The 27282-nt window shown below is 43.9% G+C and overlaps 1 protein-coding gene across 4 annotated transcripts in view; it reads right to left on the bottom strand.

The window, feature by feature from the left end:
- EZH2 (enhancer of zeste 2 polycomb repressive complex 2 subunit) overlaps positions 1 to 27282 on the bottom strand; it is a 109653-nt gene that overhangs the window by 36759 nt on the left and 45612 nt on the right. Inside the window, exon 1 of one of the 4 annotated variants that reach the window (XM_060247759.1) lies at positions 19248 to 19334. The exons of the other annotated variants lie outside the window; for them this stretch is intronic. The gene's annotated coding sequence lies outside the window, so the exon portion shown is untranslated. Of the gene's footprint in view, positions 1 to 19247; positions 19335 to 27282 lie in introns of those variants that run through there. 4 annotated transcript variants of the gene reach the window in all.

Consider the following 27282-nt stretch of genomic DNA (forward strand, 5'->3'; position numbering starts at 1 on the left):
ATTGTCGTTGGTCACATCATGAGAAGACAAGAGCCACTAGAAAAGACAATAAAGCTAGGAAAAGCTGAAGGCAGCAGGAAAAGAACAAGGTCCAATATGAGATGGGGCTTAATGAGGGAAACCATTAATTCATAGGGTTTACCCTAAGTTTGCAGCATCTTGATGGTACTTACTTAACACATATTCACAGTTTACATGCAAGGTGAAAAAAGATAAATTCTATTGTTCTAGTGGTGGTGCTTGGAAAACTGTTCACTGCCATAGGCTATATAGCTTTATAGCAAGGCATACTGGGAGCATATGGGGCAATTTGTCATCAAATGGCCATAACATGAGATTAAGTGAGCAGTAACTAACTTTAAAGTATGTGCATGTAAATGTGACAGATACTGGGAAAGGTGTTATGATCTTCAAAGACCCATTCTCTGCCTTAAAATACTGTGCACAAATCTTGGATAACCCCTGTATAACCCAAAATTCTGAATGAAATGTTTCCAGAAGTTTACTTCATTTACTCCCTAAAATATACTCCTAACTTCCATGTATAGCCTTGCTGCCCATAGAAAAATAAACATCGCTTCACTTTTCCAATGTTTTACAATGCAAATTATGAATGAATACCTCAAGTTATCTGCAGCTTCCAGTAAAGGATGTCTTGTCTACATTGCAGAATGTGCAATCTCATACAGACACTGAAGTGCAAATTTAATATTGAAATCAAAGCGTGAGTAATACCCCACCTCATGGTGAAAAGTTATACAGCAATCTCTGGATAGACCCCCCAGGTTGTACCACCAATAGTCCAGTCTGTGATTTTTGAATTCAATCAAGAGGGTCAGAGGTTTACAGATTACTGAATGGGCTGAATCAGTATGCTTGACACCAGAAATATCCTCCATCTATAATCACCTTAAGAAATGTAGAGAGGTAAACACAGAAACAGTTGCAGGAATGCATCCTAGTCTTCGGATCCCAAATGTGGCACCCATGGTTGCCATGGTGTGCAGTGACCTGTTTCCCCAAAACAAAGAGCCAATCCTGACAATCCTTGTACATATCACTGATCAAAGGGGTGATATCACATCACAATGTTTTCTTGACAGGGGTGGTTTGCCATTGCCTTCCTCAGTCATCTACACTTTACCCCCAGCAAGCTGGGTACTCATTTTACCAACCTCAGAAGAATGGAAGGCTGAGTCAACCTTCAGCCAGCCACCTGAAACCAGATTCTGCCAAGGTTGTGAACATCGCTTGGCCTGCAGTACTGCAACTTACCACTATGCACCATGGGGCCTTCAATGGAGGAAAAGATGCTTTGAAAGACACCAAGAGGCATCATCTTTTGGGTGTCAAAAATATTCATTAGGAAAACAGGTGCCCCCATCACTGGAGGATACTTGGCTCGGAATGTCCAAACGGTAAATAATTACCACCCCTGGTGACCGTTTTCTGATTAGCCCTGCCTCTCATGCCAACAACTTCATGGTAGCACCCACTCCCCTTTATCAAAACTCCAAAAATGCCCACAGTCTAGATTTAAGACCACTGGCTTGCTCTTCATCATTACATTATAGAAGTGCAGAAAGCACTCTAGAATGAGTCTGGAATAGAGTCCCATCCTCTACTGTGAGATTGGATTGCCTTGAGTTTATCAGCAGGCGGTTCCAGAAAAAGGTGGCCTAGCCATCAAGTGGAAATGGTTTATTCACCTTGTTCTTTATGACAGTTAACACGAACCTTCAAAATGCAAAAACAAGGACTTGTCATGTTGAGTTTGTTTTCTAGTTAGGTAACAGACTTTATAAAAGAAAACAACGTTTTTGTATTTAATAATGAGAAGAGAGCTGTACTTAACATAAGAACATAAGAGAAGCCATGTTGGATCAGGCCAATGGCCCATCCAGTCCAACACTCTGTGTCACACAGTGGCCAAAAAAAAAAAGACATCAAAATATTACTCAGCAGTGATTATGCTATCCCTAACATCCCACGATAAATAAGCCATTCTATGAGCTATTTCACCTACCCAACTGTTTCTTACAATCAGAATTTTTTCCTTGATAATCTATAATCCTGCAACAGAAATGTATCCTTTTTTTCAGTCCTCAGGGGAACTGGCAAACGACTGCACTTTATTATAATCTTTAGCAACAAATGTGCCCCAACTCCATAATCTTCTCTTGTCTCAATGTGTCCATGCCATTCCAACCTTCTTCATGGGTTCTTTGTCCTAACACTTATAGTATCAGAATTCCACACACACACCCTCCCCACTTCAAGTCTTCTATTAGCAGTCTTATAAAATACAACACTTGGGGCAAAGATGCAATAACCCAGCTGAGGTTTACCTGAATGATTACTACTTCCAGGGTTTTACATCTACTGTTTCTACTATTGCAAGCCTAAATGTCAAATACTTCTCCTGAAACACACTGCTGCCTCAATTCAACTATGGGTCTTTAACACACAAATCCTACTTCATGGAGATATTTCCTAAATGGTAATCAACTCTTCTCTGATTTGCGCGTACCTTAAATGCTTATCTCTACAGACCAGTTTTCCAATGTAAAGTTTCCGGAATTCTAATCCTGTAATTCTAAATGGGTTGGTAAATCCCTCCCAATGCTATGTGATCTTTTTTTTAAAAAAGCTTTGCTAAATACATTCTTCAATTCATCATCTAAAGTGCTAATATAGCTGTGGTTTCCACTGCTCAGTTCGACACTTGCATACCAACAATTATTAATATTGGTATGCAGGGAGATTTTTTCCCAGTGCATTTGGAAAGTGCTAACACAAAAAGTATATCCATGAAGACAGACTGTGGTGAAGTCTGTTTCAACCCTGGAGAAAGAAAACACACACACACACATATCAGATGGAACACATCCACATTTTATGTAAGACATACCACTGTAGCAATATAATGGCTCTGAGCCCTGAACAACAGAAACTATAGAGACAAAATAAAGATAGCAAGTTTATTTGCAGATCTCAACACATGGTAAGATTATTTATGTCAGCTGAGAGGTTCAGGTTCATGAACATTTATTATAGGGGTTACCATATGGCAAATGCATGCAATATTAACAAGAAAAAAGTTAAATAGGCCTCTGAGACTGATCAGTATGCATTCAATTAGATTTTAAAATAGAAACTTAAAACCTAATAAAGAAAAGGGAGATACAAGGTAAGGATGCAAATAAAAAAAAGCTACACAATCATCACTTTTATAGACTCTGTAAGATTCCTGGCAATATGCAGGTTCACCTTCAAACAGCTCTCACCAACTTCATTTAAATCTCATCACTGCCTCATTGCCTGAATCATAAATTATTCTAGGGTCGTGGAAGGAAATCCCTACTAAAATGGTTTGCCTTCTTATGGCAAGCAAGAATGGTGTACATGAATATAATAAAACAGGAAGAGCTAACAGCTTTAACAATGTCTTAAAGCAACTGTATATTTTAGTCATCTGTATTATATATTATCTTTAACAAGGTCCTAGCATGTGGATCAAAAAATCCTCACCATGGGACTAGGTGAGGAGAGCCAGACTAGATGGAGAGCCAGTTTGGTGTAGTGGTTAAGTGTGCGGACTCTTATCTGGGAGAACCGGGTTTGATTCCCCACTCCTCCACTTGCACCTGCTAGCATGGCCTTGGGTCAGCCATAGCCCTGGCAGAGGTTGTCCTTGAAAGGGCAGCTGCTGTGAGAGCCCTCTCCAGCCCCACCCACCTCACAGGGTGTCTGTTGTGGGGGAGGAAGGTAAAGGAGATTGTGAGCCACTCTGAGACTCTTCGGAGTGGAGGGCGGGATATAAATCCAATATCTTCTTCTTCTTCTAGGGACAGATGGGAGGATAAGGTTGCCAGATCTTACCTGGCTGCTGGCGGGGGGGCAGTCCTTGTGCACGTGGCACAATTACATCACCCGGAAGTGACGTGATCATACTGGATCATACATCGCATGGGAAGGCTATATAGCATTTTGCCAAAAAAAATGGCACCACAGAGTTTTTTACCCAAATGCTCGAGCATTCCTGCACAAAGTGCCTGGTGTGATTATGTCACTTCTGGGTGATGTAATTGAGCTGGGCACATCACAAGCCAATGGAGCTCTTCGGGGGCAGAGCTTCCCTCACCAGCCAATCCTGTGCCAACAGGTTGGAGGACCCAAAATCAGGGGAAAACCCCACCCCCAGCAGGAGTATGGGAGCCCTGTGGGAGGATTTTTCTGAAAACTTGTGAGTTTCCCATCAAGAGCTTGCAAGATTACTTCTGAAATCTCAGTGGCCATTTTGGAGGCTGCTAGACATTCATAACTCTACTGCCAAGCCTGGATTTCTATCCATCAAACTTGTGGGAGGGAGGAATGGACTGAAAAGGGGGGGAAAAAAAGGAAGGGAAAGTAGGAAGCAGGAAAAAGGGGAGAAAAGATGGAGAAGCTTGGAGGACAAAAAAAGTTAAGTGGGTGGGAGAGGGGACCAGGGGAAGGGAATGAAAATTGAAGACTAGAGGAGCAGATGAATACAGGGTTGATTGGTGAGAGGGAGTTAAGGAAGAAGGGGAGTGGTTATTAGGCTGCTAAGGGGAGGGAAGGTAAAGAGGCAATTGCATGGGAAGGGAAATATGGGGAGAAAATGAAGCATCCTTTGCAAGTCCTAACACATAAAGTTCTGCTTGTTATAATTAAATAAATCTTTGTCGAGGTTCTCATTCTGAACATATCTAAACCTGTTTAGAAAATTCTCATTCTATTTTTATTTTTAAACAGGTAACGAACAGAAACAATATTAGTAACCACCCTTTCCCTTTGCTAGAAATGGAGTAATGAGTTCCCGTCACGCTATAAAGACATAGATTTGAAAGCTTATGTTCCAGATCATTACAAATCATGTATGATGTAGTCAGAGTCTAGGATCTGAGAGACCCAGGTTCAAATACTTACTCTGCTGTGAAAGTTTGATGGGTGACCCCAGACCAGTCACATGCTCTCCGCCTAACCTACCTCACAGGAGTTCTGTGAGGATGAAATGGAGAAGACCAGAATGATATAAGCTGCTTTGGGTCCCCATCAGGGAGAAAGGGGGCATAAATGAAGTAAATAAATGGAATACAGACTTAGCTTGTCTCAAAAAACTATATATGTCATCAGTATTGAAGCCTACAACTTTCATAACCATCACCTGCCAACCTTTGTATTGCTTTTCTTTTTAAAAAATTAGCAGAATTTACTTTTAAAAAAGTTTTTTCTTGGTTCATACCACGTCTATTCTCACTTATATGCAGTGCTACTTGCCAGAGACAAGTGGCAAACTTGTATCTGTAGTTTATGCAGGTGGCTCTGGCAAATTTAAGATTGTACGGATAAATAACAGCAACATAGCTGTAAATAGGATGTTTGCTGTAAATGTAGCATGTAAAACAAACCCATTTTGTTTAAAACATTTCTGTTTGGCATCCCATATTGTGAGATGTGTTTGACGAACAAAAAGTTTGGGGAGGGACGGTGGCTCAGTGGTAGAGCATCTGCTTGGGAAGCAGAAGGCCCCAGGTTCAATCCCTGGCATCTCCAAAAAAGGGTCCAGGCAAATAAGTGTGGAAAACCTCAGCTTGAGACCCTGGAGAGCCGCTGCCAGTCTGAGAAGGCAATACTGACTTTGATGGACCAAGGGTCTGATTCAGTATAAGGCAGCTTCATATGTTCATATGTTCAACATATAATGTTGAAAATAGGACAAAATCAGAACTCTCGCTCCCCCAGTTATATTTGAATCTGTTCCTGCAGTCAGGCACCTCTTGTTGAAAATCCTGTGAGAGCCAGGACCTTTGCAAGTCTTCAGAATCCTGCCTCCTGTTTCACATTATGATGGGACTCACGAGAACAAGTGGATCTCATTAATATGGGTTATTAGGGGAGGGGTGCGCTCTGACAAGGACAAACGGTTCTTACATAAATTGTCCTCCAATACAAGAAAAGCATGGAATATTTTAAAATAGACTAGTAAATGAAAGGAGGAAAATTATCTGTTTTGGGAATAAAAGTTGAAATTAATTCCGCGTTATTATTCTTTGCAAGTGATATAAAAGTGTTCATGTGTGTGTATACAGGGCTTCTTTTGTAGCAAAAGCCCAGCAGGAACTTATTTACATATTAGGACACACACCCTGATGTCACCATTGTTTCACATAGGGCTTTTTTGTAGAAAAAGTCCAGCAGGGACTCATTAGCATATTAGGCCACACCCCTGACACCAAGCCAGTCAGAACTGCGTTCCTGTGCGTTTCTGCTAAAAAAAAAAAGCCCTGTTTATGTATGTGTGCAGGGCCGGTGTTAGGCTCTCTGGCACCCTAGGCGAATCACCCACTAGCACCCCCCATTATTAAAAAATATAAGGAAAATGAAGAGCGCCAAACTTGAAACTTTTCACATTTTTAATATACTGATTTCTAATTTTATTTTTTTTTAAATGCGATGTTATTAAAAAAAATTGTGAGAGTAAGTGCCTGCTGGCCACACCAGGAAAGAGGGTGGTGGGATAGGATGAGGTGGGAGACCAAGTCGCACATTGGGGAGAGGGGGGTGGCTTGGCTTTGTTGAGGGCAGCTTGGTGATGGGAGAAGACAAGGTGACAGTGGTCAGGAGCCGGAGTCATGCGTCTGGGAGGGGCACCCAGTGGTGCCCCCTAGGCTAGGTGGTGCCCTAGGTGACTGCCTACTTTGCCTACTCCCACGCACCGGCCCTGTGTGTGTGTGAATATATAAAATTCCCCACAACAATTCAAAACCAGTTAATATATCCTGACTTGTCTGCTTAAAGAAAAATCTGCACAGGAAACAGAGGGTAATGTACTTATATTACCACAATAATTGCACAATACCACACAAATGTATTACCACATATTTATAACTAATCCTGGATCCCAAAAGTATGAATTTGCATTGTGGTTGTCAAATATGGCAATTTCCCCACAGGTTGTCCAATGGTTCTTGTACAGAACTTGTTTTCATCCACAAATTATATCACAGACAGCCCTCACAAGATGATCAGTGATTTCGAGCTCTGGCTCTGGTAATGCAATCAAATTAAAATATCCCTGCTCTCTTTACCTCTACTTGTCCAAAAGGATATGTAATTAGAAAAATGGAAGTTGCTTACACATGGTTTAGTCCCATGCCCCCGCCACCACCATCTGAAGCAAGAACCAGATAGGTTGGATGAACTACTTAACTCAGCTGCTTTAAGCTACAAAGAAAGGCAGGAGATAATTATTTGAAATAATTTAAAAAATTGCTGATATGCCATCATGGGAAGTACTTATTCTTCAGACACATGGTCTACCATTCAGAGATGCTATCAACACAACACATCACTGGGTCATACAGACGCAGCTTCCATAAGTCAACATTAACATATGAATTGGACCCAAGATGTGAAATGACTGCTACTGGAAAGTCAATTCGTTGGCCAACAGAAATGCAAGAGTTCATACATACACCTTCGGCAGAGAGATGCCCAAGCGCACAAAGCAGAAAAAGCTGGTGAGAAAAACAATGTGATGAGGATCAGTGGAAGAAGGCATACCATCAGCCCACTGGCAGTGATGTGCATCTTCCAGAAAAGAAATGAACTGGAAGGTATTCCAGAAAATAACCTGATGTCCTAAATAAATTGTGATTGATTTTTAAAGTACTGTATGTTAAATTTATGACTCAATGGTAATAAATGCTTGAGATGAAAATACATGATGAAGGAGGGGAAATCTTCAGAAATGGAAATTTTTCATAGAAAAGAATAAAGCGGAAAATTTTCTGACTCACCTTTCAGGGTTATGAGCACAGAATATCCTTATAGCTAGCATTTTCCAGTTTCTAAACACCAGCTCAAATGTCAGGCACAGAAGCTGTCCCAGACCCAAATGAATAGAATAGTGAGCAGAGCTAAGAAACAAGCTAGAGCTGCAGTCCACTAGTGGTTAATAAATGCAGGAAGCAGCACAATTTCTGGAAAGTGTGAAATTTAAAAATAATATTCCCAACGTTCCTTTCTGCCTCTGTCTCAGCAAAAGCTTAATGGGTCCTTGCTGCTACTGGCTTCTTGGGTCCAAGGCCAGGGAAAAGGAAAATAATCCTTCAGGCCTTATTTGTAGGACTCATCTAATGTACAGTATGAACACCAAATCTGATTCACCTTTAGTGAGCATTTAGCACTGAGTGCCCAGTTTTTCTAAGAACCAGAAAGTTCATTTACCAAATTAAAAAATAATCTAAACGGCATCCCCAAAGTTAAGGAGCTGTTTGAGCTAAAGTGCCTGTAGCATAGTTTCCAAGACCAGGACCAGATCTACATGTTTTTTGAGGGGGGGGGCAAAATTAAAAAATGACGCCCCCTTATGAGCCTTTCTATCTTATGGTCCCATAGAATACAATGGACTCCATATACAATTTTGCGCCCCCCCCATTGGCGCCCAGGGCAAGCACCCCCTCTGCCCCCCACCCCTAGATCTGGCCCTGTCCAAGACAGCTAGTTTTCAACAGAGACAGGTTAGAAATATTAGTTTTAGTCAGTGTGTGGTGGTGTACTCAGTTTCTGGCTGCCAGCAAAGGACTCTTCTATGATGCCTTGCCTCACAGCTTTGAGAAGAGGTTTTGGGGGATGGGGTGCAGGTTATGAAATACAGCCATCATGACACATTACCACATCAATCTGTTGTTGCCGTTACACCACATAAAACAGCGTTGGGAACACTTTTAATGAAGCCCATCAATGGAAGCAATACTAAAACAAAAGAACCACAATACTGCCAAGATGGAGGCTCACAGCTTAGACTGCCATTAAAACTTTATTAGGTTAAGAAGCCTGTACAACTACATCACAGAGAAGCAATTTGGATCCCACTTTTATTCCAAAGGCAGCTAAAATGTAATATAAATACAACAGAGCAAAACTATCAACCTCACGCACACAATAAAAGCAGATCTTCTATAATACAATGACGCAATAAAAACTCCAAAACCAGCACACAGCAAACTAGTTGTTAACGTAATTTAAAATTACAATTATCCTTTTAAGATTGTTTAAAGGCATGTTTCTACTTTTATCCAAGCAGATTTACAGGACAACCCTAAACAGATATAGAACCTTCTGAGTCCATTCAATGTTAGTTTTCCATTTTATCGAAATCTGGGACTTACTTCTCAGTGTGGGGTGAACTCGCTAGGGTGCAACAGGTCTAGTTACAACAAAACACTTATTTTAAAAGCAGGTTCAATTCTGAATTGGGCCTCATAGTACTCTCACGGTTGTCATCAGTATCATAATGCATCCAGTTACTGCCAACATCCCCTGTCCTTCCAGACCCCAAAATTATAATGGCACTGGAGGGAGGGAGAGTTTTGCAGTACCTGGCCTCTAAGCCTCATAACTGAGGTCTAGACACCTACTACAAGTATTAGTCATTTACTTCCTTTCAGACCTCAGATTCAGCAGGAGCTCACAGGAGCGCAGCTCCTGAACCTTTCTGACAGCCCCTCCTCCCCCTCACCTTGCCCACTAAATAGTAGGTGCAGCTTCATAACAATCCCTGGATTAGGAAAGTGGGCAGCCAGCCAGCCACCAGGAGCTTTGCCACGCCCCCAGCAGCCCTCATTAACCCCTGGAGAAGCCTGCACCAGCCTTTATCCACTTCTTATGAGATTTTGGGTGGCAGGGGGCTTGCTGGCTTTTTGACCAGGAGAGCGAGGTCTGCTTAGGCTGGCTGGATCTCTAGCCAGCCCAAACAGGCCTCGCTCGCCCGGGGCTTTCCTTTCTTGCGCTGGGTTGCTTTTGGCTGGGGGGATATGCTAATGAGTTATGCTAATGAGCTCCACCACCTAGTTTTCTACAAAACAACCCCTGCTTACTTTATACCTTGGCTTTCTCCTGAATTGGAACCCAATGCAATTTACATCATTCTTTTCTCCTCCATTTTATCCTCACAATAGCCCTGCAAGGTAGGTTAGGACTGAGACCACATGACCAGCCCAAGGTCACCCTGCAAGCTTCCATGGCAAAGTGGGGGTTCAAACCTGGGTCTCCCAGATTCTAGTCTCTATCTACTACACCACACTGGTAGTAGCCTCAGTCATCCCCACCTTTACATTTCCCACACAAGTACCTAGGACTCAGTTCTGCGCCCTCAACTGCCAAAACACTTCCATGTTTCCAACACCTTGTCAGGGTAAGTTTGGAAAAAGAGGAAACAAACGTTAACAGCAGCGAAGGCTGGCACAAAATTCAGCCTGTTCTGAACCTGGGGCACAAATAAGATACATCTCGATTCAGAATGGTCTTGGAGGATGGTGAGGGTTGTCATAGTTCATGTTTCAAACCCCTAGTTTTCAAGATTCAGTACCATCGCTAGTTCTGAGAAGGCTTACACAAGAGAGGGCTGTCAGTCTCATACACAGAGCCATCCACGTGAAGCTGAACCCATTTGTCAGCTGCGTAACCAATTTTATTTCATGGATGGCACTATAAATATACTGTGGTGGAGGTGGAAGTTGCAGCGATACTCTTTCAAGCAGTAGGCTGAAGCATATTCTACAGATGATGAAATAGACTGAATGAAGTTGAGTCACCTGACAAAATGCTATGCAAGTAAAAGATGCTCCTTTCTTTTTTTAGGTAACCACTTATTACTGAAATTAGAAAGGCCATAACATAAAATGCGTTAACAAAAATTAACTCTGTGATACTAGAGTAAGTTGAAGCAATGCTCGTTCTCAAGACGGAATGTTTTCTACAGATAAAGAAATAACTTCATAAAACACGTTCTCTTAAACGAATTAGAAGGCTGCAACACAGGCGTTACGAAGTTATTCACATCCGAAGAGCTAATTTTTAAAAGGAATATACTTCACTGAATGATTTCTTCAGAGCCCACTCTTTACAAATGCCTGCTTTTGCTTTGTCGGCATTTACTAAAATGATATTCCAATATCACAAGCTGCAATTCAGTCCCTCTATATAGCTTGATCCTAACCAAATGTACTCACATTTCAGGGAAGACTCCTGCCAAGTAAAGGCACAGTGTAAGCCTATGACTCCTTATTCAGAAGGAAACGCCATTGATCAGAGGGACTTTCCACTAGAGGTGCATAGGAACATGGCCAAAAGGTTTGTTCAGAACAGCCTTTTTACTTCTAAGGAAGCCACGTCCACGTAGACAGAAATGTGGTTAAGACTGAATTAGTGTGAGCCACATAAGTCTGGGGTCTAAAGATCAGGTTCAAAAGAATCCCTTTAAGATTAGCACATAATGAACTACGCAACAGATTTCTGAGATTCCTGAAACATTCTTTGTTGAGCGAGAGCATGGGGAAACATCCCGTTCATCTTCAAGTTAAAGAAGTGCTAACTTACTACTTAATTTAAAAACAGAACAAAACACTGTCTTTGGTCACCCAGTCCTTCCTGCAATCAAAGCAAACACTGCTCAAAATGCAAGTGAACAGGACAGCCTTATGAGCTCACACACGTGTGGTTTCTCTTTGTGACTTTAGTAAAATGGTGCCAAGACTGTTCAGGGACATTCTGCGCTACAATTGACACAGGCAGTCTTAACAACTACATATTTAAAGAAACAGCAGTACACAAAAGGTTCTAGATCAGATGAGGCCAAACTATGGCTTGGGAGTACATGTGGCTCTTTTGCACAAATTGTGTGGTTCTCAAAGCCCCCACCACCGTTAGCTGGCTTGGAGAAGGCATTTCTCTCTTTAAATCACTTCTCCAAGCCAAGCCAGCTGGCGACTTGGAGAATGCATTTAAAGTTAAAGTTGCTTTATTTCTACCCACCACCACCACCAATCTATTCATCAAACAACTGATGTTTATTCTATGTGGATCTTATGTCAAGCAAGCTTGGCCACCCCTAGACAATGGCAGACCATGGGTCATAACCAAAGCATATCTGAAATGCTCTCAGTGACCACAGATATTCTGGTAGAGGAATGTAACCCATGGGCCTGCTCCAAAAGAAACCTGACTCTTTATTACAGGCAACTGTGTTAGACTTCAGTGGCAGAGTAAAACGGGAGTCCAAGGGCACCTTAAAAGACCAGGGCAGGCCAAACTTGCTTAATGTAAGAGCCCCATAGAATAAACATCAGATGTTTGACAGCCATAAGATATGAACAAATATTACACACACATCTTTATTAAAACTCTAAAGTTCCTACTTTAAAATGTTGGTTTTAACAAAGTTTGGGATATTCTGATCTAAGATATATTAGCTACCAGTATCGTACTGCAAGATAATTCCAAAGCAGGTGACTGGTTTATTGAAAAATGATTTGTCTTTCTAGAATACGTAAATAATAAGGAATCTAATTTTGGCAAAATTCCACTAAAATACATAAATATTATGATTTATTAACTATATGTCTTAACATTGTGCACTATTTTGCCTTATGGCATGGTGGTATAGTGGACAACTGTTTTTTATTCCTTGCTTTTTATTTATATTACGATGTAACTATGCACTATGTGCTTTGTTTTATTTTTATTGTTGTTTTGTGTTGGTTTTGCACATAAAAGTTTTAATAAAATTTAAATTGTAAAAAAAAAACCTTTACACAGAAAAATAAAATACATATATATGCACTTTACAACATGACCATGCTAGGAGGAGACTTTTGTTTAAAAAAAAAAAGCTGGGAATAGAAGACCAGCATAGAGAAAGGTTAGGGATTTTTTTTAATACCAGTGGGAGAAAGAAACACGCATGTATCATATAAATCACTGACCACCATTTGCATCAATATGTATCTCTCTTTGCCCTGACACCAAGGTTAGTAAATACAGCTCCTACAAGAGCTATGAAACTAAAGGGAAACCCTGCGCAACCCTCTGAATTCCATCCCTCCTTCCAGTGGTCCCCTCGGTTCTTGCACTCTCGTTCCCCATTCTAGGTCTTCAGGAGACTTCTGTGGTAGAGAAGAGCTTTCACAAGCCTGCGTATTTCCCCCTCCTTCCCCGCTTCACACACAGAGGAGATAGTCACCTGCCTTTGGGTAGTCAGCTCAGAGGCTGACTGCGATCCTGATGCTAAGCACACTTCCTTTAGAGTAAGCCTGCATTAAGTTCCTCCTCAATCGCAATGTGGCCACCCATTACAGACTAACACAATTGATTCCAGCAGCCCTCACATCGTCATTTGTACAGGAATGTAAACCCATCAGACCCAGGGGTCATTTTGTAGGAAAAAAGGTGGTGGAGCTCATCCAGGGATTGTTATGCAGCTGCACATACTATTCAATGGACACGGAGGTGGGACTTTCAGAAGGAGGAGGTGGAATTCTCAGAAAGGTTCAGGAGCTGTGCTCCTGTGAGCTCCCACTGAATCTGAGGCCTGATCAGACCTATTATGTACACATCAGAAAGAGGGGAAGGGGATGTTTTAAAGAAACTTCAAAGCAAGACCCAATCCAACAACAATCCCAACTTTTCTTAGGCAAAATGTAAAACCTAGTGCAGGATAAAATGAAACAAGCAAATACAATAGGATGTTAGAGCCACATCTGAATAATTTAACATATGTAATCAGTGGAATATACGAGATGTTAGCACCTCTAGTGAGTCAGGAATCCCAGCTCGCTGTTAAAACCTAGGAAGGAGGGGTACATTGTCTTCAATTTTGTAGCAAACTCTAATTCAGCAATTTTGTATTCTGTTGCTGATCTGAAAGTTAGTTCTTTGTGAAGAAGCTTCAGTGGCAGGATCAAAGACTACGCTGGTAGATTAGAATTCATTAGCAAATCTGAGACAGACCTGCCCCCAACCACTTAACAAGGATCCAGGATTCTCAGTTCATCATGGGTGGTAATGTTTTGCAAACCCTTCCCCTTACAAACATTAAATTATTCTCACTGCATATGTTCGTCTTATTTCATTCTGCATTAGGATGAATTTTACTTATCTAAGTAGAGCTTCTTTTATTAGAAAACGATTGTTTTAGTTTTACAAATATTTACAGATTCTTTTTTAAAAAATCTTCCTAATCGTTTCGTTTTGTCTCTGCTCCTCTACCCACACTGCCATACAAAAGCAACAGAACTGACTTCTGATCTTGATCACTTTGATGCACCAGCTTGTGGCTTACTAACTGTCCCCATCTGCTTCATGAGAGATTCAGGTTGCTATCAATCTCCTACCTTCAATGAAAGGTTTCATCCCCGCAAAAAACACCATCGTCAAGCAAATGATCTTTTAATATTATGAAAACTTCATCCTTCCCAAGTGCACTGGTTCTCTCTCTACTTCTACCCACAACTGTACACCCCCTTGGACATTTATATCCAGTGTTACATGATAACTATTTGGAAACATCAGAAAAGAAAAACTTCTCAGCTGCCATATGAAAATACAGGATTTAGTTTCTTCATTAGCTCCAAACTCATTTGCTCTCTCATACTCCTGAGTCAAGAAGAGCGCTGTAGGCATTATGGAATAGAACACAAGGTGTTTTGCAGATAAAGGTGTTTCAGCTTGTGCAACTGAGGACATGGGCAGTGCCCTTCACCAGATCTGGTCCACGGATATAAAGTAAATGAAAATTTCCTGCTTTGCTGGGGGGCGGGGGGGGGGGCGGAGGAGAAGAGGAAGAAGACTTATGCCCTACCCTTCTCTCTGATTCAGAGACTTAGAGCAGCTTACAATCTCCTATATCTTCTCCCTCCATAACAGACACCCTGTGATGGCTGTCCAAGCAGCTGCCCTTTCAAGGACAACTCCTACAAGAGTTATGGCTAACCCAAGGCCATTCCAGCTGTAAGTGGAGAAGTAGGGAATCAAACCTGGTTCTCCCAGAAAACTGTCCGCACACTTAACCACTACACCAAACTGGCTATGCAATGCACTCTGCCTCCTGGTTCTTTACAGAAAATGTGGGCCTAAAAATATAAAATGTTGTATGCATTTACATTTGTAACTGTGAAGACAGGAATACATGCTAATCAGGAACAGGTGATTGGCTGCAGATTTTTTCTAGAAGAGGAAGAAGAGAAAGAGATTGAATTTATACCCCGCCCTTCACTACCCAAAGGAGTCTCGGAACAGCTTACAATCTCCTTTCCCTTCCCCTCCTCACAACAGACACCCTGTGGGGCTGAGACAGCTCTTTTGAGAACTGCTATAGAGAGAATTTGTGGCTGACCCAAGATCACATCAGCAGGTGCATGTGAAGCAGTGGGGAATCAAACCTGGTTCTCCCAGATAAAAGTCTGTGCACTTAACCACTACACCAAACTGGCTCTGCAGTTCACTCATTTGGAAATTTGGATTTGCCTCTACATAACATGCAAAACAGCCATGAAAGTGCTATAGTGCTGGTTGTCCAACTCTGTTATATGTTTATATTTCTACTCTAGACAAAATAGCAGAGTAACTTCAAAAATGGCAACACAGAAGTGTATGCCACTTTCAACAGGTTGAATTCCACTGCTCCACAAACTTAACATGAAACTACTGGATGAGGCCATGGGTGAAATATCATCAGTGTGCTAACTTCCAACCCAATTATTTCCCAGACACAGTTCAACGAGCCAGCCTCGTGTGGTTAAAAAAAATATTACATTAGGATCTACCAAAACCTCATTGTAACATAAAGACTGACTGCAGGCCAATCACTGGGTGGATTCACACATACTAAATAACACACTTTGCAACTGGATTTTTACTGTGTAAGAACGGCAAAATCCACTTGCAAAGAGTTGCTGAGTGAGAGCACCCACTCTTTCTCACAGCCTAACCTACAGAGTGCAAAATGGAGGAGAGATCAATGTACAGTGCTGGTTTTACTTCCAAAGCCTTAAGTGGCCAACAGTTTCTTCACTTCTCTGAAGAAAGACATCACACCCAAGCATTCAGGCAGGCTCATGTAGCAAAACAGTTCAGCAGCAGCCTGGCTGTTCAGAGCTTTATGAATCCAAAGCAGCAGTGATATCTCCACAGGGAGCACAGAATGCTCGGGTCATCATCCGGGGCCCAGCTTCACACACTGCTCTTCCACTGGAAGCAAGGCTGGCCATTATCACAAGCAGCACCACTTTGCTGGCCATGCCATATACAGATTATTCAACCCTCTCCAAGGACACTTAGCAGGCCACTTCCCTGCTTGACTTTCAAAGAAAGGTAGAAATCACTTTTTCCCCAAGGGGGTTGATAGAAATAAAAGCTAAGCTGATTTTCTGCTTATTTTTACTTTTATCATATTTTCTATTTTATTATGGTTCACTGTGTATTTCAATGCATGCTGCTTTAGGCACCTTTTAGAGAAGAAAGGGCAAGACATTTTACATAAAATAAACAAGGGGCTGACATCAAGAAATGCCTCAACCAAAGAACACTCCAGAATTCTTCTCTAAGTCACATGTGGCTGCAGGACTATCGCAGCTGACTTCTTTAGCTTTACCATCAAATATGCAGACTTTATGTCCCACCAAGCTAAATGCCCCAGGGAATTAATGAACCACCTGTTTTTGGTGCCTGCCTAGGAAAGCAATGGGGAGGAGGATGAAGCATCAAATATACGGTAGGCCACAAAACACAGCTGCTGAACTGCATTTAGCATTGTGGGGTACATGTTATGCAGGCCCCTTTTACAACATTGGGCAAGGCAGGAAATGTGATGGTGCACCACACTTTGTGCATGGGGAAGTGTGCTGTAGTGATGCCAGCTGTGGGAAGGAGGTTGAGAGTAGCCATCATGGAAGAGGGACTACTTCTTCACCACACAGAGCAGAACAAGCTCCTATACAAAGAAAGCTCTTGGGTGGAGCAAACAAATATGCTCCCTCTTCTTAAACTGGTTTTGCTTTTGGAGGCAGGGGTGGGAGGAAAGCAGAGTTTCTTTAATTGTGCCAAATGCCAGCACGGTGCCAGATGCCTGCCTTCTATACATTGCTAAATTGCAGGTGTGTGCAAAGCCCTTAATGAGATCTTTCGAAAAGACTAGTGAATCACATGCACACCACAACCTCTTCCAAAACAGAAACACAGATAAAGGCACTGCAAGATGGGCAGGTCAATGGGTGGCACAGAAAGAGTTGTAAAGTATTTCTCCAGAGGACTAAAACCAACAAACTCCACAATAAATGGCTTTTATTAAATACTAATATCAATTAGTATCAATATCAACTGATTTTTATATGCCAGCTCTTTTCAGCAAAGCACACGCTGAAGCCTTTAGACAGTAAATGCACACAACATTAAAATAAAGAATGGTAATAAAAGTCAGAATACGCATACCCTCCCAACGAGCCCAAGTTGCTACTGGACTCAAATCTACACATCCACTGTGACTTTCCCACTAAGAGCCACTACATAGGTGTGAAGCAGGCTTTTCTCAGTATTAGTTGCACTGCATGTGAAACATCTAAGATCGGAAAGCCCAAAACTTCCCCACTTGACAACTCATCTCCCGCCACAGGTTTACCACAACACAAGCGCATTAGGCTGAGATAGCTTAAGCTTCTCAGGTCTAAAGAATCTCTCTCACAAAGGTTTTTCCCTTTTTTCCGGCACATTTTCCGTCTGAGTTCCAATTCAATCATTTTGAATTTGCAACGATTGGCCGAAGGGTCACCTTTTGCAAACAGTCACCAGCTTCTGCAATCCAATCCAGGAGAAGTTCACTCCCAAAGCAAGCGGGGAGGAGGGCAGGAACACATCCCATCTCTAAAAATATAACCCCCACTGTCCCCCCTTCTTTGAGCAGCTGGGTTTCCAAGTCTTCCAGAGCTGTCTGCTCAGCCATTCCATTGTGTCTGCAAAGACTTGAGCGTCTTCCCCGGCAAAACCTAGCAAGGCATGCTGGACAGTACCCCCAATGAAACAAAGGACAGTTCACGCTCGGTGTCTTCCTCCAGCTGTCACCAGATCCCAAGCCTCTGCATCCCTTTGGGACACACCAGTTCGTGCTTAAGAGAGATCCCAGCGCTCACCGTGCCCCATGAATAAGCCCCTCTTTAAAAGGCACTATCAAAACTTTCAGCACCAACCTCCCTTCCTAATCGCAGGCTAGTCCACTCAGCAGAGTCCGAAACATTATTCAGGAAACCAGCGCTGCAACACTGGAGAAGAAAAGCGACAAGTCCCTCGTGTCTACACCGATAGCCCCATAAGCCTCTCCCCATAGGGCAGCCCTCCCCCCAACCACTGTTCCTTCTAAGCTGTCAGTGTGAACTAGCTCACAGATTTTTAGCCTCCAGCTCCCACCTTTTTGTCTTAGCTCAGGAAGGATGACCCCAGAGCACACTAATTTATGCAGTAGATCACAACTTTAAAGCCAGTCGCTCACAAAGTAGAATTTTTGCTCACAAGACTCTGCAGCAGGGGTGGCCAAACTATGGCTCAAGAGCCACATGTGACTCTTCCACACATATTGCGTGGCTCTTGAAGCCCCCACTGCCCTGTTGGCCAGCTTAGAGAAGGCATTTGTCTCTGGCAGCTTGGAGAATGAATTTAAAATTAAAGTTGCTTTCTTTTTACCTCTCCCTCCCTCCTATTTGCTTTCCTCCTTCTCCGTTTTGCGACTCTCAAACATCTGATGGTCATGTCTTGTGGCTCTCAGACATCTAATTTTCATGTCTGGCAGCTCTCAGACGTCTGACATTTATTCTGCGCGGCTCTTAAATTAAGCAAGTTTAGAGGGAACATGGCCCCCAACATCAATCACTTTCCCCCATAGCCCCGCTTGCCCAGCCTCCCCATCACGCCCCCATTGCATTACCCTCTATAGAATCATAGGGTCAGAAGGGACCTCCAGGGTCATCTAACCCACTCCCTGCACAATGCAGGACACTCACAAATACCTCCCCCTAAATGCACAGGAACTTCATTCGCCGCGCATAGATTGTATAGAATCCACTGTATAGAAACCCACTCAGCTTCCACGTCGCCACGAATCCCTCCTACCCCACAACACGCCCCCCTCCCACCGACTGGCAACTCCAATGCAACCCCCCCCAACATCAAAAAGGGGGAGGAGAAACGGCGGAGGCCCCGCCTCCGGGCTGCCCTTTATGGGAGGCCACGCCCCCCGCTCGCCCTATAGCTAACCCCACAAGCCCTCACGCACGCGCGCGCGCACATATATAGCCGGCGCCCCATCCCCCGCCTGCCGAGCACGACAAAGAAACCCTGAGCGGGTGTGTCTGTATCTCTCGCGCGCTTCCTCCCTTCCCCGCCATCCGTCCGCTCACCCCCTTCCCTGGCGGTAACGGGTCCGGCCGACTCCTGTCCCACCGCGCTCGTCCTCCCCTCGCCCGGCTCCTTCCTCGCCTTCCTTTCTCTTCTCTTCGCCCCTCAAACCCCGGACGACAGAGCGCCAAACCCGGCGGCGGCCCAATGGCCACGGCTCTCATTGGTGAGAACCTGCCGTCGTCCGGATTGGACGGGAGGCCCCCTCTCTCCGCCCCGCGGGGGCCGGCGCCGGCCAATGGGAAGGCGGCGCCAGGCGCGAGAGGGTGGGGAGGGGGAGGCCCGCTTCGCCCCCCACGTGCGGTGCGGGAGAGCGGAGAGGGAAGTTCTTTGTTCTCGCGCTCGGCTGGGAGGCGGGAGCCAGGCGGTGGCGGAGCTCTCGCTCCCCCACCCTCGCTTCTGTGTGAGGAAGGAAAAAGGGCGAAAATTCAACCCCCCCTTCTCCTCGGTTTTAAATAAATTTAATAACATAATAAAAATGAAGTTGTATTTTTTTTTGGCGGGGGTGGGGGTTGAGTTTTAAATCCATCCCGTGTGGAGCGGCGGGCGCGTGCCCGGCCCCTGAGAGCCCGCCCAGTTTCAAAAGCGCCCGGCCGTTAACGGTTTTAACAGCTGGGTTTGCCTTTGTGAGGGAGAGCGCGCGAGGGGGGGGGCAGGGGGGCGGGGCGTGCAGTCCGTCCCCCTTCGGCGCGCGCCCCGCCCCGCCTCGCCGCCGCCTGTTGCTGGCTTCGCTCCAGCCAGTTGCTGCCCGCCTCGCCTCGCCTGTTAAGGGCAGGGCCACGAGCCGCTTCTGGGGAGGCCCCCCCCCACCACCCCCAAGACGCGCCAAACTCGGATCGAGCTGGGCTGCGTTTATTTTACACGCGGGGAAAGACGCTTCGAATGGGCGGTGTAGCGACGCCGCCTGGGCAGAACTGCCCTCAATGCACAGAATCGTCTGTAGCAGGAGTGACCCAACTGGCTTGGGTGCCGCACGTGACTCTTTCACACATATTGTGTGGCTCTAGAACAGGGGGTGGCCAAACTGGCTCAGGAGCCACATGGGGCTCTTTCGCATATATGGTGTGGCTCTCGAAGCCCTCACCACCCTGTCAGCCAGCCTGGAGAAGCTATTTCTCTCCATAAATCGCTTCTCCAAGCTAAGCAAGCTGGCAGCTTGGAGAATGCATTTAAAGTTGCTTTCTTTCCACCTTCCCATCTAGTTGCCTGTCTGCATTCCTTCCTTCCATCCATCCAGCTCTTGGCTCTCAAACACCTGACATTCATGTCTTGCGGCTCTCAAACATCTGATGCTTATTCTATGTAGCTCTTATATTAAACAAGTTTGGCTATCCCTGCTCTAGAAGAAGAAGATGATGATATTGGATTTACGTATATCCCGCCCCCCACTCCGAAGAGTCTCAGAGCGGCTCACAATCTCCTTTACCTTCCTCCCTCACAACAGACACCCTGAGCTCCCGTTGCTCCATTGGCTGGCTTGAAGAAGGCATTTCTCTCTTGCAATCACTTCTCCAAGGCAAGTCAGCCAGCAGCTTGGAGAATGCACTTAAAGTTGCTTTCTTTCCACTTCTCCCCCCCCCCATCTATGCATCTGCCTGCCTTCCTGTCTTGCGGCTCTCAAACAACTTACGTTTATTCTACGTGGCTCTTGTGTTAAGCAAGTTTGGCCACCCAAACTGGTCTATATTATTTTAACATTGGAACCATCGAGGAACAAAAGCCCCTGTGCGTCCCCGCCTCCCAAAGAACTTGCAGTCTGCTCTCTTCCAAAGTTTAGGATGCAGTCAAAAGGGAAAAAGGTTCCCCCCTGCCTTGAATGCATTGTTTTCATTATATAGTACCTCTTCCACTTGAACTAGAAAAAACAATTCTAAATGTGATGCACGAATAAAAAGTCAGTATGATCCCTTTATGGAGAGGAGGCAAGAGCCCAGCCCCTGGGGCTTGCATTCTATAGAGCCAAGCCAGGAAAAAAGTTAAATAGGACAGAAGTGGAGGTTGAAATTCTCTTTATTTGAAAATCGACTCGGCAAAGCAGCCCAGCTGAGGGAGAGCAGCTTTAAGTGTGTGTTTAACTTTTTCTATAGAAATTAATCAGGAGCCTTGCAGCTTCTGTGAAACCAACTTTATGTCAGCATATAACCTTGTGTGGATTAGAGCTTCCCCATGCAGTGAGCGGTTCCGGTCCCTGAAAACGTGGCAGAATAAAGTTCTGTTCATCTGTCAGGTGCCACAAGACTCCTGGTTTTGCTACATCCAATGGGCAGCCGTGTTGGTCTGAAGCAGTAGAACAAAGTAGGAGTCAAGTTTCACCTTGAAGACCAACAAAGTTTTATTCAGAATGTAAGCTTTCGTGTGCTCTAAGAACACTTCATCAGACGAGGAATCAAGTACAGTGAGCAGAGCTACATGTAGCTGGCAGGCAGTGGTTTAGACTGCAAAATGGTACAAATTTAAGATACAGTGACAGAATAGTAAAATCAACAAATTGAGCAAACCTTTGATCTGGGTAACGTGAGCGTGAGAAACCAATAAAACAGTAACATGTCAAAATTTGTTTCCATTCACTAACATGGCAATGCTAGAAAAAGCTTAAGTCTGGCTCAATTTGGGCGGGTGGAAAGAGAGAGGAGAGACCTGATCGGAAGCACTTAGAACAGGGGTGGCCAAACTTGCTTAATGTAAGAGCCACATAGAATCAACATCAGACGTTTGAGAGCAGCAAGACATGAACATCGGATGTTTGGAAGGAAGGAAGGTGGAAAGAAAGCAACTTTAATTTTAAATGCATTATCCCAGCCTGCCAACCAGGAGTGGGGGCTTAGAGAGAAGAAGAAGATGAAGATATTGGATTTATATCCCGCCCTCCACTCCGAAGAGTCTCAGAGCGGCTCACAATCTCCTTTACCTTCCTTCCCCACAACAGACACCCTGTGAGGTAGATGAAGATATTGGATTTATATCCCGCCCTCCACTCCGAAGAGTCTCAGAGCGGCTCACAATCTCCTTTACCTTCCTCCCCCACAACAGACACCCTGTGAGGTAGATGAAGATATTGGATTTATATCCCGCCCTCCACTCCGAAGAGTCTCAGAGCGGCTCACAATCTCCTTTACCTTCCTCCCCCACAACAGACACCCTGTGAGGTGGGTGGGGCTGGAGAGGGCCCTCACAGCAGCTGCCCTTTCAAGGACAACCTCTGCCAGAGCTATGGCTGACCCAAGGCCATCTCAGCAGGTGCAAGTGGAGGAGTGGGGAATCAAACCTGGTTCTCCCAGATAAGAGTCCGCACACTTAACCACTACACCAAACTGGCTCTCCACACAAGAGCCACACAATATGTGTGAAAGAGCCACATGTGGCTCCTGAGCCACAGTTTGGCCAGCCCTAACTTAGAAGTCACTCTCAGTTCATATCATCTTACTTTAACCATGTGACTGCAGCCTGCCTTTTCTACAGTAAAGACCGGACTGCAGCCTCCTTGAGGACCTGTCTTCTCTGCTAATGTTACTGTTTACCCCTGCAGTATAGATTGAAAGTGTTGTTATAAAAGGAGATGCAAAGGTGACCACCAACAATAGAAAGGGAAAGAGAAAAGACAAATATGTAAGAGCAAATGCATGGGATTAGCAATTCTATCCAGCTTAATGGAAAAGGTAGAGTTGCTTGAGGAATCTGAAGCAAGACAGAGGGGTGGCCAAAGGTTTTCTGGGAATGTGTTCCAGGCATAAAGCATTTGAGAAACTGGCCACAGGAATGTCATGGGAGTGTTTGGGGATGCTCTAGGGTTGAGGTGCCTGGCTTCTTTTCTACTTGGTACCTGTATGTGATCCCTGGTTTCTTATTTTAATCATGTTGATCCTTGTAAGATACTTAAATGCTGTACATGGCTTGCAGGAATGTCTTTCCTCCCGGCCAGTTCAGATGCTAACAAACAGTACAATTATCCTCTGTGTTGTGGGATTTTTGTTATTGTTCAGTCGCACAGTCAAGCCCGACTCTTTGTGACCCCACGGACAAAGTCACATCAGGCCCTCCTGTCTTCCACCATCCTCCGAAGTCCGCTCAAATCTGTGTTAATTACATCAGTAACACTGTCCAGCCATCTTCTCTTTTGCCGTCCCCTTCTTCTTTTGCCTTCTGTCTTTCCTAGTATCACGAACTTTTCCAGTGAGTGCTCCCTTCTCATTTGGTGGCCAAAGTATTTGAGTTTAGAAAGTTGTGGGATACAGGATTGCTTAATCCAGCTAATGTGTATAAGTATTATGTGACCTGAGGAAATGCATAAATATATCTGATTTTTGTTTTCAGATATGAAAGTCAGGTGATACCTCCTATATCATACATCAATACAGCCAAAGCCTCCCCAGCGTCACGGTCCAATCTTGAATATCTCCTGGAATTGATGAAGATCTTTTATCGGAGCAAGCATTCAGTGGTTCGATGTGGGGAATCATTTTAGTAAGTGGGGAATCATAAGTGGGGAAACATTGAATGCCATCTGTAACTAAATGGAAATTAGCACCAATTTGTTTAAATTGTTTTAATGTTTATCTAAATTGTTTTATTGTGATTTACTGTGTACTGTGAGCTGCCCTGAGCCTGCTCTGGCAGGGAGGACAGGATATAAATCGAAATAAACTAAACCCAGTGCAAGGGACTAGTCTAGCTTATTGCACTTACGAATAGTGCTCGCTCTGACTTGTGACATTTAAATCTGTATACTTGCTTCCAACTAATGCAGGCACGAACCAGCCCCAAAAGTGCACTGAACAGATTAGTGTATTAAAATAAGACTAAAACAAATTGCTTTTTTTTTTAGAGGCAAGTAACAGCCTGAAATAAGCCCCGATGAGTTCAGCTGCTGAGTCAGGCAGTGAGAGCAGATTGGCAACGCAGAATAGGTGGGAGTACGGCACTGGCAAATGCGCACTGTCACCACTGCGCTATATTTGCTTGGGGCCAGTTCAAACACAGCCCCGGGGTGAAGGCCTCTGAATAATGCTTCCACATGGCGGTACCACTGTGTGGTGGCTGCGGCATTTGCAGGCTGCTTCCCACATGACTTGGCCCAGTCGCATGAGGGAGTATAGCAGGGCTGCACACTTACTAATACGGTGACATGGTATGTGTTCTCTGTTCACTTTGGCTGAGTTTCCACTACCCTAGAGGACGAGGCCTTTAAAATTACTTCTTGATCCAGCAACCTCTGACGTGTTACTCTTGTACTGACTTCAATCACCATGAGCTTGATAACGCTGCCATAAAACAACTGTGACCCTGGTGTGGAACCCCAGTCTGCCTTTTGCAAAACACTATTCTAAACCTCCTCATTAGTGTCTCCTGAAATCAATAATAATTTACGGGTGAAGAGCAAATATTTGAGATAGAGTGGATAAAAGCGGCTGGAGTAAAAGCTGCATGGGGAAAAATAGTGCCGAGGCTTGTTTGGAAGAATACTGCTGTATGAAGCCAATTTATTTTTCCCTCCGTCGTTTTTTTAATGGGACAACTGGGGAACTGGGTTATTATTCCAGGTAATTTCACAATGTTTGGTGAGTTCCTGGCAGGAATTCAGCCTTTGGAATGAACTCTGTTCATAATGAACAAATACTCTTGGGACATATTCCACTCATTACAAAGCATGAGTGTCCGATTCTACGGGGTACTGCAAGCAGCACAGTATCCTATGTGGTACTGCAAGCAGTGGGGGGGTCTGTGGCATACCTCGACAGGCTTGTGGGTTTGCTGAGATTTTAAAGCCAGGGCAATATTAACTGTTCAGCTGTTTGCTCCCCAGCTCCATAAACTAGAAGCAAATCTGTGAAAGGTACAGGAAGAAGAGCTACACATATACTATATTATACAGCGGTGTGCACCTGCGTCATTTTACTCACCGTTTTTGAACAAATGTGCAAAAATGTTGGGCCTCGCTGATTTTTATATTTATTTGTAGCATCTTTGTATTCTGCATTTCTTGCCAACTGAGACCCAAACAGGCAAACAAGGACAGAAATGAGGTCAACAAACAAGGTGGAGGTGGGGAAGTTTTGGATTTTTAAGTGGGTTTGATCCTCAGGCTGGGAACTAAAGATCCTTCTGGTCAAGGATGAGTTTGGATCCAATCCAGATTTGAGCACATAAGGCTGCAGACAGCCATACTAAACCAGGAGTTGCACTGGGGTCTTCTTTGGTGTGAGCTTGGTTTTCTCTTGCATTTGCGTTACAAACAATTATTTTATTTATCATTCTTAATTTTGTCTAACGCTTCATGTGGGCTGTCTGCCATTTTATTTTTAAAATATGTTATATGTACGTACGTGGGGAGACGAAGAGAACGCAGTTGTAAGCCGCTCTCCTTCGGATAGTGAAGGGTATAAAAACCAATTCTTCTTTATTAATGAAAATAGTCATCCATTGACCTAGTGTTCTTTTTAAAAAAGCATACTAATTCGGTAATAAGTTGCAAACTGCTTAGGGGGTTAATGATAATAAAGATACTGGTGCTAGCCAGTCAGTGCTGAGCAAAGTTGGCTTCTGCTGCAAACATACAGAACTATTTTTCTCCAAGTTCCAACCTGGAAGTGGGGGAGAATACTTCATTTATGCAGGCCATGGTAAAAGCACATCCTGAGCAGCCTCACTGCTTCGTTTCCGCACTACCCCAAATGCCATCTGAGCCGATAAACAACTAGTCCTGCAAATTTCACTTAATAGTTTGCTTTTCAGAAACATATCTCGAGCCATACTGCTATGAACCGTTAAAATATATCCCCCCCTAATTATGCATAAGCACTGAAGTTTGCTCTGAGTCATGACAGCATGCATTCACAACACTGGGAGAGGAGGAGGTTGTTGATCTCTCATCGTATGGTAAGGCTGATGGTAGAAGCAAAATCCACCATGTGCTGTGTGTGTCAGACACGCCACTTAAAACCCACTTAATTTTCAAAAATAGCTCCATGATATTTCAGTTGTTTATTCTCCGTAGCTCTGTGTTTGAAAACAAGGGCTTACTCCTGACTCTTTGCACATTTGTAACTGTATTGATTTGCCTGGCATTACTCCCAGTTTCTCTTGAGAGCTCAGAATCAAGCCCAGCAAGTACAGATGACTAATTCAATAGAGTGAATGAATCAGGGGCTAATTATGTAAATAAGCTACAGCGCCATTATGTGTTTCTGTGATCATTTCCATGCATGAGTGAATGACTGTGTAGCTCATTCAACACACTATGTACTTGTGTGGTCCTTCTCAGAGACAGGGGCTAAAATTATGACATTAGAGGGAAAGAGGCGGCATTTGGGATAAGGGGCGTGTGGCTATCCCCATTTTATCATAACAACCCTGCAAAGCATATTAGCCCACCCGTGAGCATTGTGGTTAAACAAGGTTTCAAGCTTGGTTCTTTCTATTCCAAGTCCAACACTGGAGCCACTGATAAAAACAAACAAACAGTGAAATATGTAAAATTATGGCCAATGTTGCAGCACTAAGCATATTTACTTAAGTTCTATGTAAATCAATGTAACACTTCGGAGTAAGCATGCTTAAAACTGGGATGCACAGCTGCTTCAAGACAACCTTTCAACATAATAGTTATCACACTGGGACTGCAGTTTAGCCATGGAACGCTTCATGGATTTGCATATCATACAATTCCATATCAACAGGGGTGGAATTCTAGCAGGTGCTCCTTTGCATATTAGGCCACACACCCCTGATGTAGCCAATCTTCCAAGAACTTACAAGGTTCTTTTTTGTAAGCTCTTGGAGGATTGGCTACATTAGGAGGGCGTGGCCTAATATGCAAAGGAGCTCCTGCTAGAATTCCACCCCTGCATATCAATGACAAAAGGTTTCAGCTATTTAAATACAATGGGTTAGACTGGACCAGTTGGTGAGACGAGAAGAGCATCCCCTTTCATAATCAAAAATGCAATCCTGGGGATCATGAGATCTGCATAGATGAGGCTGTGATAAAGGTTGGCCCCAAAAGCTGGCTGAATCCAACCTGTTATTTTAAGTGAACTGACT

The sequence above is a fragment of the Heteronotia binoei genome, chromosome 10, assembly GCF_032191835.1.
Source record: "Heteronotia binoei isolate CCM8104 ecotype False Entrance Well chromosome 10, APGP_CSIRO_Hbin_v1, whole genome shotgun sequence".
Classification (NCBI taxonomy): Eukaryota; Metazoa; Chordata; class Lepidosauria; order Squamata; family Gekkonidae; genus Heteronotia; species Heteronotia binoei.